The sequence below is a fragment of the Opisthocomus hoazin genome, chromosome 23, assembly GCF_030867145.1.
Source record: "Opisthocomus hoazin isolate bOpiHoa1 chromosome 23, bOpiHoa1.hap1, whole genome shotgun sequence".
Classification (NCBI taxonomy): domain Eukaryota; kingdom Metazoa; phylum Chordata; class Aves; order Opisthocomiformes; family Opisthocomidae; genus Opisthocomus; species Opisthocomus hoazin.
In genome coordinates, this window is record NC_134436.1 from 6,049,842 (window position 1) to 6,061,859 (window position 12,018).

The 12,018-nt window shown below is 46.4% G+C and overlaps 1 protein-coding gene across 40 annotated transcripts in view; it reads left to right on the top strand.

Annotated features, from left to right (window-relative positions):
- Positions 1-12,018, top strand: part of LOC142364008 (uncharacterized) — a 316,325-nt gene that overhangs the window by 186,639 nt on the left and 117,668 nt on the right. The window contains exon 11 of one of the 40 annotated variants that reach the window (XM_075442082.1): positions 4,721-4,887. The exons of the other annotated variants lie outside the window; for them this stretch is intronic. The gene's annotated coding sequence lies outside the window, so the exon portion shown is untranslated. The remainder of the gene's footprint in view (positions 1-4,720; positions 4,888-12,018) is intronic. 40 annotated transcript variants of the gene reach the window in all.

The window sequence follows — 12,018 nt, forward strand, 5'->3', positions numbered from 1 at the left end:
CCTTGCTTCGCAAGGAATCGTTTTGCATTGTTTGATCCTGTTGTCATCCCAAGTGATCTTTAATCCTATCTGCATAGTTAATTAAGCATTATCCTAAAGATTGTATTTATCTGTTTCTTCATCTGAGGATAGTGAATCTGTAACTTTGTGAGAAGAAAATGGTTGTTTGTTTTTTTGGTATTAATCCACATAAAAATTACCCTCTGAAGAAGAGCAAAATGTGTGCTGGAATGCGAGGAGCGAGCGAGCGAGGCTGTGACGCAATACCCAGGAGCTCCGCAGGCTGCATCTGCAAACGGCAGCCGCGAGAACAACAGACCAGCTCTTCTTGTGATATGTGAAGTGCAATTATGAGGTGAAATACGAAGCTGGTATCTTAATATCTTAAAGATACTGAATTTATTTTCAAAGTTAAGCTGTGCAGAATGAATCATTTATCAGTGGGCCATATGGAAAGGCACTTATCGAAACCCCCTTCTTAGTCCCAGGTGTGCTTCTCTGGCAAGAACAAATCACACACAGCATTTGGAAGAGAACTGAAATTCCAGATGCGCAATTTTAAAAGATGCATTTGCAAAAATAAAATAAGGCCAAATTCTGCGATATGTTATTTTTCTGCAGCTTCAGTGAAGTTAATGAGGTTCCATGGGGGTAACTGACACAAAATACAACTCAAGGGATCTGGTTTTTTACTGTGTTACTCCAGTTTTGTGCCAGCATTAATTTCTGAGGAGCTGGTCTGGCATGGGGAAGAGAACTCAACTAAAAGCGTCTACCGTCTAGGTTCGTTCTTTATGTCCTGTTTATACACAGTGAGACTGCGGCGAGAGGGAAGTGTTCGTATTGATGTCGCTGCTGATTGATGCGCGGGTGAAAGCAATAGTCCACCTTTCAGCTGACTTCAGGCGTGCGGCTGCTGGAGTCGAGACACGAGAAGGACGTAGTTCCTCTTCACTGGCTGTGGTACCCAGTGTTTGCAGCAAAGCAAGCCTCACCGATGAGAATTGCTCTCCTAGGGACAAGTCAAGAGGTCAAGTCTGGCTTCAGCTCTTCGTTGTCTTGTTATCCAGGAAACTAGAAATCAGAGGTGAGTTAGGTAAAGTCTGATGAAAAAAATCTTGAAAATCACTTTTAAAACATCAGTAAATTATTTAGAAAAACTTTCACTCCACCAGGAGCTGCAGTTTTGGTGGAGGCTGAAGTTGTCCCTGTCCACAGACCCATTGCAATACTATCTTCCACTGAATATTTTGTTTTGTAGCGCCAAACTGATGTGGCTGTATCAGAAAACTTGGGCGAAGCTGTTGAGCGTGCGATCGCTGAGCTGTGTTTGGAAGGAGCAGAGATGGGCCTGGCTAAATATTGCAGCTGAGGGCTGCAGGGTGGACTCCAGCTGTGGAGGGAATATTTACTCGCAGGTGCCGAGCACAGCTCCCAGATCGGTTGCACGGTGACTGCTGTCAGTCAGAGCCGAGGTTAAGTCTCGGATCTCAGCAGCAGCAGGAATCGAGGCCAGCAAACGGAGAGGAAGCAGTGGCTGTGGCTGCAGGTGATTTGGTGCAAGAGAAGCACGTCACTAGATAAAAAGGAGTTGGCCCATAAACCTCCAGTAAATGTATTTGGGGGTTAAGGTTAGGCTGGGATTAGTCTGTCTTCCTTCAAGCCGGGCGTGTGGCTTGAAGCTACCTGCAGGACCAAGCGCCGGTTTGGTCTCTCGGAGGCTGCTGCAGGCTGGGGCGCGTTGGGTGCACACCTGCAGCGGGGCTTCCACCTTCGTAGCCCACGAAAGCCCTCACAGCTGAGCTCGCGTGCAGTAAGCGGGAGCGACTGGAAGATTTGCTTCCAAGCTGTCCTGATGCTCTAAACTGGAACGCTGTGGTTGCTGTCAGTACAGCAGGGCCAGGCTGTGTGGTCTTGTAGAGGAATTTCTAGAGTGGAAATCAACAGATGAAGGTTTTTCCTCTTGTTCGGATGCTGAATTGCTGTGTGACTTCAGGGCAGTTAAAGAACTCAAAGCCTTTTTAACTTCGCCCTCGCAAAGCATTTGCTTTCACTGTTGCACTAGAAGAGGAGTGGATACACGGAGACAGGTACAGAGAATGGAAACACTTTTGATTTATTCAGTTCTGTTTTCGAGACCAGATAGAAGAAACTCAAGCAGTAATTCTTACCTCTGTTGAAGAAGTTAGAGTCGTAGAATCATAGAATGGTTTGGGTTGGAAGGGACCTTAAAGATCATCTGGTTCCAACCCCCCTGCCATGAGCAGGGACATCTTCCACCAGCCCAGGTTGCTCAGAGCTCCATCCAACCTGGCCTTGAACCCTGCCAGGGAGGGGGCAGCCACAGCTTCTCTGGGCAGCCTGGGCCAGTGTTTCACCACCCTCGTGGTGAAGAATTTCTTCCTAAGACCTAATCTAAATCTGCCCTCTTTAAGTTTAAAGCCATTAAAAAAAACATCTAAAGCAGCACATACTAGGATAAATTAATTTTTAATCCAGGCTTGTGACAGTGTTCGGAAGTGGTACTCTGAGGTCTTTTTTATAGAAGTGTCCGACTTGCTGGGTCTTTACTGGCCTTCTTCTGATGCTGGTGCCTTGGAGTGGCACAAACCAAAGTGAGAGGACACCAGAGGAGGAGGAGGATGATGTTGCTAATTGCCAGAGAGCGGCTGCTAGCTGGTGCCTGTTGCTGTGACTGGGATGTAACTCTTTGCTTCCTGCCCTGGGGACTCAAACTATCAGAAACCGTCTTGGTCACCATCAGAAGCCGTACACACAGCCAGACTGCACTTTGCTGTTTGATTCGTCTTCATCCCTGCATCAGTTTAATCGCTGCTGAACAGCGCGGGGGCTGTAGTTCAAAAGGCGTGAGCAAATTCCTGCAGAAAGGCCGAGGAGCAGCTTGCATCCGGAGATGCTCTGAGACATCTGCCAGTTGGTTCAGATGATGGGGTGACCTCCAGGAGCCGAATACTAAGCTAAGTGATTCAGAGAAGCCTGATGGGCTACGTACCCTAATAACACCAAAAGATGATGGAAATTGAATGTTTGACTGCCTTTGTAATTTAAAAATCCCAGTCCTGTTATGTTTATGAGACGGCACCATGCTTACAGAGGCACCAAGCAGGCTTTCCATGAGGTTCCTTCTGTCCAGAACTGTCCAGCAATATTAATACAGGATTATATGCAAAAGAACAAGCTTTGCTGTTGGCAGAGCTTTGTAGTTTTGGCACTATGCAAAACCAGGTTTGGTGTAAAGTCCCGCCCTTCTGTCTGTGTGAAGACGCGTGGTGATGCGGACTCGGAGGGCGGGTGTGTGCTGGCTCGGGGGCTCTGCTGCGTGCTGCAGGAGGTGGACCTGGATGGTGTATCGTGGAGGTAATGCCATCAGGACTGATGGTGATCTCCTTCACAGCAGTGAGCTGACATCAGTATCAGCAGAAGCGTGGTTTAAGGAGGAGAGTTAGCTGGCTTATAGTCAGATGATCTCTACTAAAGTGATAGAAGTGGAATGGAGATCCCCCCGTGGACCCCGTGGGTCAAGGGCTGCTCGCTTTCGTGGCCGTGTCCCAGTACCCAGATGGTCCTGATTGCTGTTGGTCTTTCACTTGCATTTTAAGTTTCCTTTCCCTGATCCTAAAAAAAAAATTCCTTTCCTTAGCCAGCTTAAAAATCCTCCACTTTTTCTCTTTGTTTGGTTTTTTTGTTTCTTACACATAGTGTAGCCTGGAGACCGCGAGTGACTGATTCCCAAAGAAAAATATCTCTGTTGCCCAGGCCCATAATTTATAGAATGGCTTTTCTGACCAGTTGTGTTTTCCATTTAATATATTTTCTGTTTTTCAAATCTCCCCCTTCAAAGCGGAAATGCAGTGTTCCTCGGAGCTGGGATGGGGGAACGCTGCGGAGAGCTCAATTTAAAGGTCAGGGGCCTGGGGGACAGGGCGTTCCTTTGCTTGCTGCTCTCAAATAGGCTGAAGACAAAAGTGAAGAAAGAAAGGAAAGGTAAATGCCGTAAGATCATAAACAGCACCGCGCGTGCAATCGCGGGCCTGCGTCTCACGCTGTACATCACCACGGTGGGCTCATTAACGTTCGCTCGAAACGTTTCTGAACCGCCATTTCCCAAAAATCATCTGTTCTCGTGTACAAAAACAAATGAAGTCAGCTTTGCCGTTTCCCCGCAGTGCTTTCCCCTGGAAGAAGCCAGCAGTGGGGCAGGTGGCCAGCTGACATCCCATGGCAAGGGTTCCTCGGGCACACTCGGCTATATATCATATGAATCATGCGCGGCTGTGGGTCGGGTGCTGTCGTGTCGTGGCTGCTCGACACCAGCCTGGGCTGATGGGGAAGGAGCGGCCGGAGGAGGGTGGGGAAGCCGCGGGCGACAGCCTGGACCCCGTGCTCCCGCTCACAGTCGTGGCTCGTCTGCATGCCCGAGGCGCGGTGCGTGCAGCTGGAAAGCAAAACAGAACTGTTGCTGCTCTGAAAATTACCATCTCGGGTGTCCTTAGTGCCCATGTCAAGATACTGGAGATTTGACTTCCCAATAAATTTGGATGCACCTAGCAAAGGATGCAAGACTCAGGGAATCCCTCTTTGTTTTGACAGCCTGGTTTTTATTTATACCTCTTTCACATGCATTACTGTGAAAAGGCATTGTATGACTTTATGCTAATTAAAACTAAGGCCATGTGGCCCTGTTTGGGTGTCTGCACAGGCTTGGATCCCCGCTGCAGGAGAGGACGCTTCCCACCAGACGTGGCTGTACTCTGGGGCAAAGCGCGTTCGCCCTTGGGCAGCTTGACAAGTGTGCAGAAACACAAGAGTCGCCGAGCCCGGAGGACAGCAGCCGCCGTAGACCAGGCTGCAGACACACGCGTGGAGGTGAGGTTCTCCACCTGCTGGCTCTTGCTTCTCAGCCTGCTCCTGCGTCTTCACCCAGTGGTGGTGCAGCAGCCAGGCTAGCACCTATGTTAGGAGCTATAGCTAGGGCTGCGCTTTTTTTGGTGTTTCCCAAAAGCCTAAGCAAGGCTCAGGTCCTAGAATGAGACTTAGGGGCTGGCTGGGAGATGGGAAGTTGGGCTGGGAAACCATCTTTCCAGCAAAGGCAGGAAGGTTTCCTGAAGCCCCCCGCTGCTCTGCCAGAGTTCCTTGCTAGTACGGGGGCTGTTAGTCCCGTTCCACACTGAATGCTTACAATTAATAAACCTCGTCTGTGGTTGGTAAATAGAACTGATAAGGAAATTATTTTTTTTTTTGCTGTATGAAAAATGTAGAAGACATTCTACATTTTCAGTCATTAAGGTTGTTTTTTATAAAGGAAAATGTTTCACTGTAATTAAATTAACATTGTCAGACAAAAATTACATTTGAATATTTAAGATACAGTTGTACATGCCACCTGGGAGGAGTTCTTCAATATGATGCTGTTTATCTATGAAGAGCAACTGCTGTCTCTTGAATATCCTAGCTAATGGCCTATCGCAGTAGAACAGTTTTATAGTTTCTTTAGAAAATTTGATGGATAGGTATATAGTCTGCCCAGCTGAATTTCAGCTGTGGCCTAATTCAGTCCCACCAAATTCAATTGCAACTGTTCACATTTGTGACACCAAAAAACAAAAATGTGGTATCACACAGCAATGTGGGGAAGTCTGGGGCATGAACCCTAAACCAGAAGGCTGAAGATGCAAGCTATATTCATACAATTATTTTTTAAAAGTAGAAAATATGCATTCTGCATAGTACAGCATTTGTTTTCCTGTAGCTACATATATATTAGTTTATATTCTTGGAAAAAATCCAAATCAGCAGAGGAAAAAAACTAATAAAGGTTGATAGACAATTATGCATATGGTTGCAAATGGCACAATTCTACTGCTTCAAATATTCTTACAAAAATGGTCTCAGATTGCAAGATGGCGTTTATGTGATTTAATCTTTTATTAGCAGAAAAATGCCAAAAAGCCGTGGCTATAGTTAGTCACAGAGGTTTTTCCTGACTTCAGATGTTTTCAGATCATGTCCATAGCGTAGGGGCAAACATAAAGATGAAAAAGTGAAAAAAACCCAAAACAAACCCAGTTTTGCACAGAAGATAAACTGGAGGGCTTGAGCTACGTCTCTAAGGAATGAGGCATTTGGTTATGTTGAAGGAGGAACTGTCACACATTTATAATAATTTTACAGCAGCATGAACAAATTTGAACGAGTCCTCCCAATGAAGAATGGTATTTTGTTCTGATGAAAGCCTTGCGCTGCTGTCTCCCCTTGCGCTGGAACGAGGGACAAGGCTTCTGGTTAGGCTCCGCTGTCCTGACGGGTCTTCAGTCCCGGCTCAGCCTTGCTGGTCCCAGCAGCCACCCCACTGCTGACTAACCTCCGTAAGGTCGCTGCGGTGGAAATTACGTGGGCTTGATAGAAAACACAGCCCCCGAGCCCTGAAGCTATGAGAACATTGCTGTGGTCAGTGTTAGGACCAAGTATCCGTTACGGTATGTCTCTGAATCTAGCCAGTGATGGGCACATCAGGCTGTCTGCTGATGGTCAGGGTCACCTTTCCCTGCTGAAACGGAAAAATGGCTTTGGTGAAGAGTAGAGTCATAGAATCAGAGAATGGTTTGGGTTGGAAGGGACCTTAAAGATCATCTGGTTCCAACCCCCCTGCCATGAGCAGGGACGTCTTCCACCAGCCCAGGTTGCTCAAAGCCCCATCCAACCTGGCCTTGAACACTGCCAGGGAGGGGGCAGCCACAGCTTCTCTGGGCAGCCTGTGCCAGGGCCTCACCAGCCTCATGGTGAAGAATTTCTTCCTTATATCTAATCTAAATCTGCCCTCTTTTAGTTTAAAGCTGTTCCTCCTTGTCCTGTCACTGTGGGCCGTTGTGAAAAGTCCCTCTCCATCCTTCCTGTAGGTCCCCTTCAGGTACTGGAAAGCTGCTATGAAGAGTAAGAAACCGTTGTCTGCCTGATCTCTTGAACTACCTGCTTTTCCAAAGGGCTTTTGTGATCAGCATTTCCTCCTCCACTTTGAGCCTTGTAACTGCTCTTTGGTACGCATTTCTCAAAGTGCGTGGTTGTCTTCCAGTCCATCACATTGGTGGATGACAGCAGGGGATCCTTGCGAGCAGGGGGTCACATCACACCATCGAGTGGCAGGTGTGTTCTGCATAATGGTGGAGAAGCTGCTTCATTTTCTGTACTACGTTTAGTTGTTTGGAACTTAATTTTATCTTGACAAATACGATCTCTTCCTCTGCTTTCTCTGACTTGGGCAGCTGTTCCTTTCCCTGTGTTCTGCAGGAGCATCACCGCTCTGTGGCTTGCCCACCCCCAAGTTCCCCCTGGAAAGGCGCTTACACCCTGCTACTGTCCTCTCCGTGTCCATTTGTTCTTCACAATACATCAGCAGCTGAATGGGATGTATTGGGGGGGGGGGGGGGGGGGGGTGGTTATCCTACCTGCTCTTTCAGTTTTCTCTGCCTCCTTTCAGTTTTTTCTTAAAGAGAGGAAAAATAATTCTGGTATTGACTTAATTGAAAGAGGAAGCTGAAGCCTATTGATTTAGTAGGAGTCAGAAGCCCAGATGAAGCAAACTCCCTGCCCCTTGTTTTCTGCCATGAAGTTGTCACTAACACTGTGCTATATTCTTTCTAAATTTAATTTATGAAATATCATTGAAATTTGGAAGGGCTTGCAGTGACTGGAACTCAGCAAGAAGTAGAACTTTATGGCCCCTGACAAGAACAAACAGGACCACAAAATCCTTCATGTTCTCCCAGCTAACCATAGAAACAGCCATTTTTTTTCTTTTAAATAATCTCAAGGAAAAGTTAGCGAAACATAAATTAGAACGGCTGGTGCTGATTTATTTTTCTGAATAAAAAGGACATTCAGTAGCAGGCCATTTGTTTTTGTTTTCTTTCAGAGAGTAGATGGAAACATATTCTTACCTCACTTTTCTCACAAGTACAGTAGATTTCCTAAGCTTGTGTCAAGGTTTTATTGCCAGGAAAAAGTGGTTGGATATTCAGCATTTGTAATGAGGGCATCATCAGACATGGAATACAGCTGTCGAGGCTGGTACATTCATTTTCTAGGGTAGGGCTGATTTGGTTAACGATCTTTGAGTGTCACTTTGCCGGACCATTAATTATGAACCATTTTGCACCTATAGCCTTCCTTTGCAGGTGACTTTGGAGAAGGTGTATTTCTGAGTAAGAAGGTGCCGAGACTTGATGAACATGCTACAGAGCTGTGTCAGTTTAAGAGAGAACAGGGAGCTTGTATTTAAATACAACTACTAAATGAGATCGCCTGCACCAGATGGGACCACAGGTCTGCTGAGCTTGGTTTCTGGTCTGTGGTAGTATCAGCTCTTTCAAAGGAAATAGATGTCAGAAGGTTTTTCTGAGTACTAGCAGAAGCACGAAACATTCATCCCCCTGACAAATTACAAAGTCAGTGTGATCAAGTGGATTACAAATAGGACTGGAAACTCCTGAGTTCTTGTTCTGGCTCCGTCCTTGACTTTCTTCTGTGACCTTAAGCAAATCATTTGAACTTCTCTGAGCCAGATTCATTGCTCCTCTAATTCCATTTGATATAGTAAATGAGGAAGTGTATGGCCCTATATATCTTAATTTTCCTATCTGTAAACATGGGTGAATGTTTTTGGTATGTAATTATTACCCACGGGTTCTGAGATGTTTCAGACCTTTACAGTGCTTTGATGTTAGCAAGCCCATTTGTTGATATGTGGAGTATCTAAACGGGAAGAAGTTTTACAAGAGTTTTAAGCTTTCATCCGAGAGTGGGTGGAAAAACATTGTGTGTATATTATATATGTTCAATCTTGTTTTCAGCTTTCTTGTAAGTGTAAGAATTTGACTATCATTTTTTGTCCAACAATTACCTGTGTTCTCCTGAAAGACCTAACAATTTCGAGAACTTTGTCTGCCTTGTTGAACAAACAAATCATTGGCCTCGATATTGAAAAGTCCTTGAGAAAGTCAGTTTGATTGCAGTGCCCTGGTTATCTACACAACTATGATGGACGAGTGGCGACAATGATCAGGGCAGCGCACTCAGAACTCACACAGTGCTTCGCAGGCTTAATGCAAGCTGATTTTCTTTATTCTCAGCTCTCTTTTCCACTGGGGAGACAGCTAGTGTTGGTTCGTAGCTAGAAAGACCTTGCTGTCATCTGCATGCTGTGTAGGTTGCAGATGTTTAGCTGGGTGTACCTGTACCTGTGGGTCAGCTCTGCATGGCAGCTGGGTGGTGGGTGCTGCTGGGGTCCTGGTGGAGGCTGTGGGACCCTTCAGGGCTGTGGGCGCTCCCATGGCGCTGGGAAGCTGAAACTAGGGGTTGTCAGAGCGTGTGCCGGCAGTTGTGCTAACGTCTGAAACCTGTCTTGCTGGGACTGTGTCTATCCCATGCGGGCAATTTCCTTATGGGAACGTAGAACACCCATGGTGTATTGAGTTATCATGACTTATATTCATGTGTGTGGAAGAGTGAGCCACTGAAAAGCTGTTGAGGTATGTCCTGAAGCCCATTGTTCAGAAAAAAAAACGTTTTCTTGACAAGATCTTTTCACAGAAAGGCCAATATTTACAGTAACTGTACTCAGCAGCTCTGTGTAGATGTGACTACTTGAAGCTTGTGGCATTAAAGCTCGTTGCTAGGGTTCTGGAGAGCGTGGCCCAGATGCTCTTCTGGTGGTGGTGGCTGGTGCAGTGAGAGGTGGCTTGGTTGGGCGATTAAGGAGGTAGACACAGTCTTCACGAGACTTTGGTTCTCTTTCAGGCTTCCCCGTTAACACGTTGCATGAGAAGTCATTTTTTCCTTTCTTTTATCTCTACTGTCTGCCAGGGGCGGGAAGTAACTCAGGATACATTTGCATGGTGCTTGCTACAATGAGGCTTTGATCTCAGCTAAGCAATCTAGACAAAGAAATAATGGTAACAACCCACGATTACGCAGTTGATGGTAGTATTGCTGCGGTGGTGGAGGCCATTCCTAAACAATGCTTGTAGTGTAAAACAGGCTTGCAAGGGTCTTTTTTCGGTCTTGGAGCACGTGGTCAGATTGCTATGGGATGCAAAAGCCATGGCACTGCGTTTCCTGCACTGAAAATCAGAAGTGGAAAGAGACCTATTAGGTCATTCATTTTTTGGCTCTTGACAGAGTTATTCCCGGTGCCATGCTCTCACCGGAGCCTGGTCCTGTCTAGTTTTGAATAATTCAAGTCCTGGTGCTTCTGCTACCTTTTACTTGGAAAAACTATTTCAGTGTCTAACAGACCTCCTGGGTAGGAAACTCAGACTCAGCTGAGGCCAGGAACTGCTGTGTATAATTCCTTGAACCATCTGAAACTGTTCCACCCCTACCTTGGGTGGCTGTGCATCTGAAATCACTCGCGCTTGCTCAGCCGAGCGCTTTAGTCGCCGTTTTGGCCCAGCTCCTTTGTTGTTTAATCTTTTCTTGTGAATCTGCCTTCCCGGGCCCAGAGATTTCCCCATAGCTGTCAGGAGTGATCAGTCAAAAAAATACAGAGGAGGACTGGTCTTCATTTACACTAAGCCCTTTTTTATCCTTGAGTGACTGTGTAAAGGGTCCTTAAAAATGAGAGTATTGTGCTGTTTCTCTAATATCGATTTATAAAGGGAGTATTTTCACAAAGTACGGTAAGCACCATTTCATTAAAATTACAGCTTAAATCCCCACTTCCTGGATTCGTGTGTTTATCAACAAATCTTCCCTCTCTTTCTCCTTTTCTTTGTTTCCCTAACATGCACATTCCCATTCTTCATTGCTATGAAAGAAGTTTTAAAGAGAAGAAAAAAAAAAAACCACAAACACATTAGGTCTTGAAACTCAGAGACCATTAGAACAAATGATAATAACAATGTTGGGTTTTACTCTTTCTCCTTCCCTGTATTTCATCAGCCACGAGCCCTTTGCAGTCTGGCTCACGAGCTCTGGAAGCTGGCAGCGGTGACTGGGTTTGCCGTGGTGGGGTACCAGCCCCCGAGCACGTGGGGCTGCAGCTCTGTCTGCGCCGGCTGATGCCACCGCGGGGGGTTCCTGCAGTCCTTTGGAGATGAAACCCAGCCAATATATTTCTCAGATGGTCCTGTGATGTGTAGGGGACCTCATGAGTAAGATATTGCTGAACTCAAGCGGTAACCCAAAAAATTAATACAGAGCAAGCTACTGCTAAATGTGGGGGTAGTAAACCATGTGGTTTTGTTTGGTCAAAAGTTCATCTTCACCTCTGTGTAGGGCCTTGGGAAGAGCGTCAAACTCCCAGCCCAGGCACCACTTTAATCTAGGGAACTCCTGCTCCGGTTTCATCTTAATGTATTCCTACGTCGTCACCTCTGGACATTGCTTTTGGAGCCATGGCACAGAAAACCCTTCAGAAGCTCTGCAGTGGGGCCATGCTGGGCTGGAGGAGTGTCTTGGCTGGCGTGTCTGCGTGGTTTTTTCTCCCTGGGAAAGACATTTATGCACGGAAGGGGACGCACACTCAGGAGAGCGGAACCGCGTCGAAACCTTCCCAGCTGGCTGTTCAGGACAGGGACTAGGTGCTTGTCAGCAGTCCGTCTTCCAGAGAAGAGAGAGCAAAAGTAGTAGTAGTAGTAATGTAGGAGTTTCCTAAGGGCAGCTTTTATAAAGCTTTTACAATGATTTTAGGTATAATAGAGTGAGGTGTAATTAGGCAGAAAGCAGGGCATGGTTTTTAAATGCTGCACTGGACCAGAGGCTGTAGAGGTTGAGTCCTTTGCCTTTTCAAAGGCTCTCTAGGAACACCTGAAAATGATTTCATTTCCCAGCTATTCATTTTCCTTCTCAGCCTGGATTCGTACTGGACCTTTTGACTGATGTTCCAGTGTAGTGACATTCTTGCTGTGAGTCGTCCTGCGCTGGGCCAGCACACGGCCTGCCAGGGGCTCAGGGCATCCCTGTGCCATTCCCTTACTGCCGTATGAAGGGTTACCCCAGACC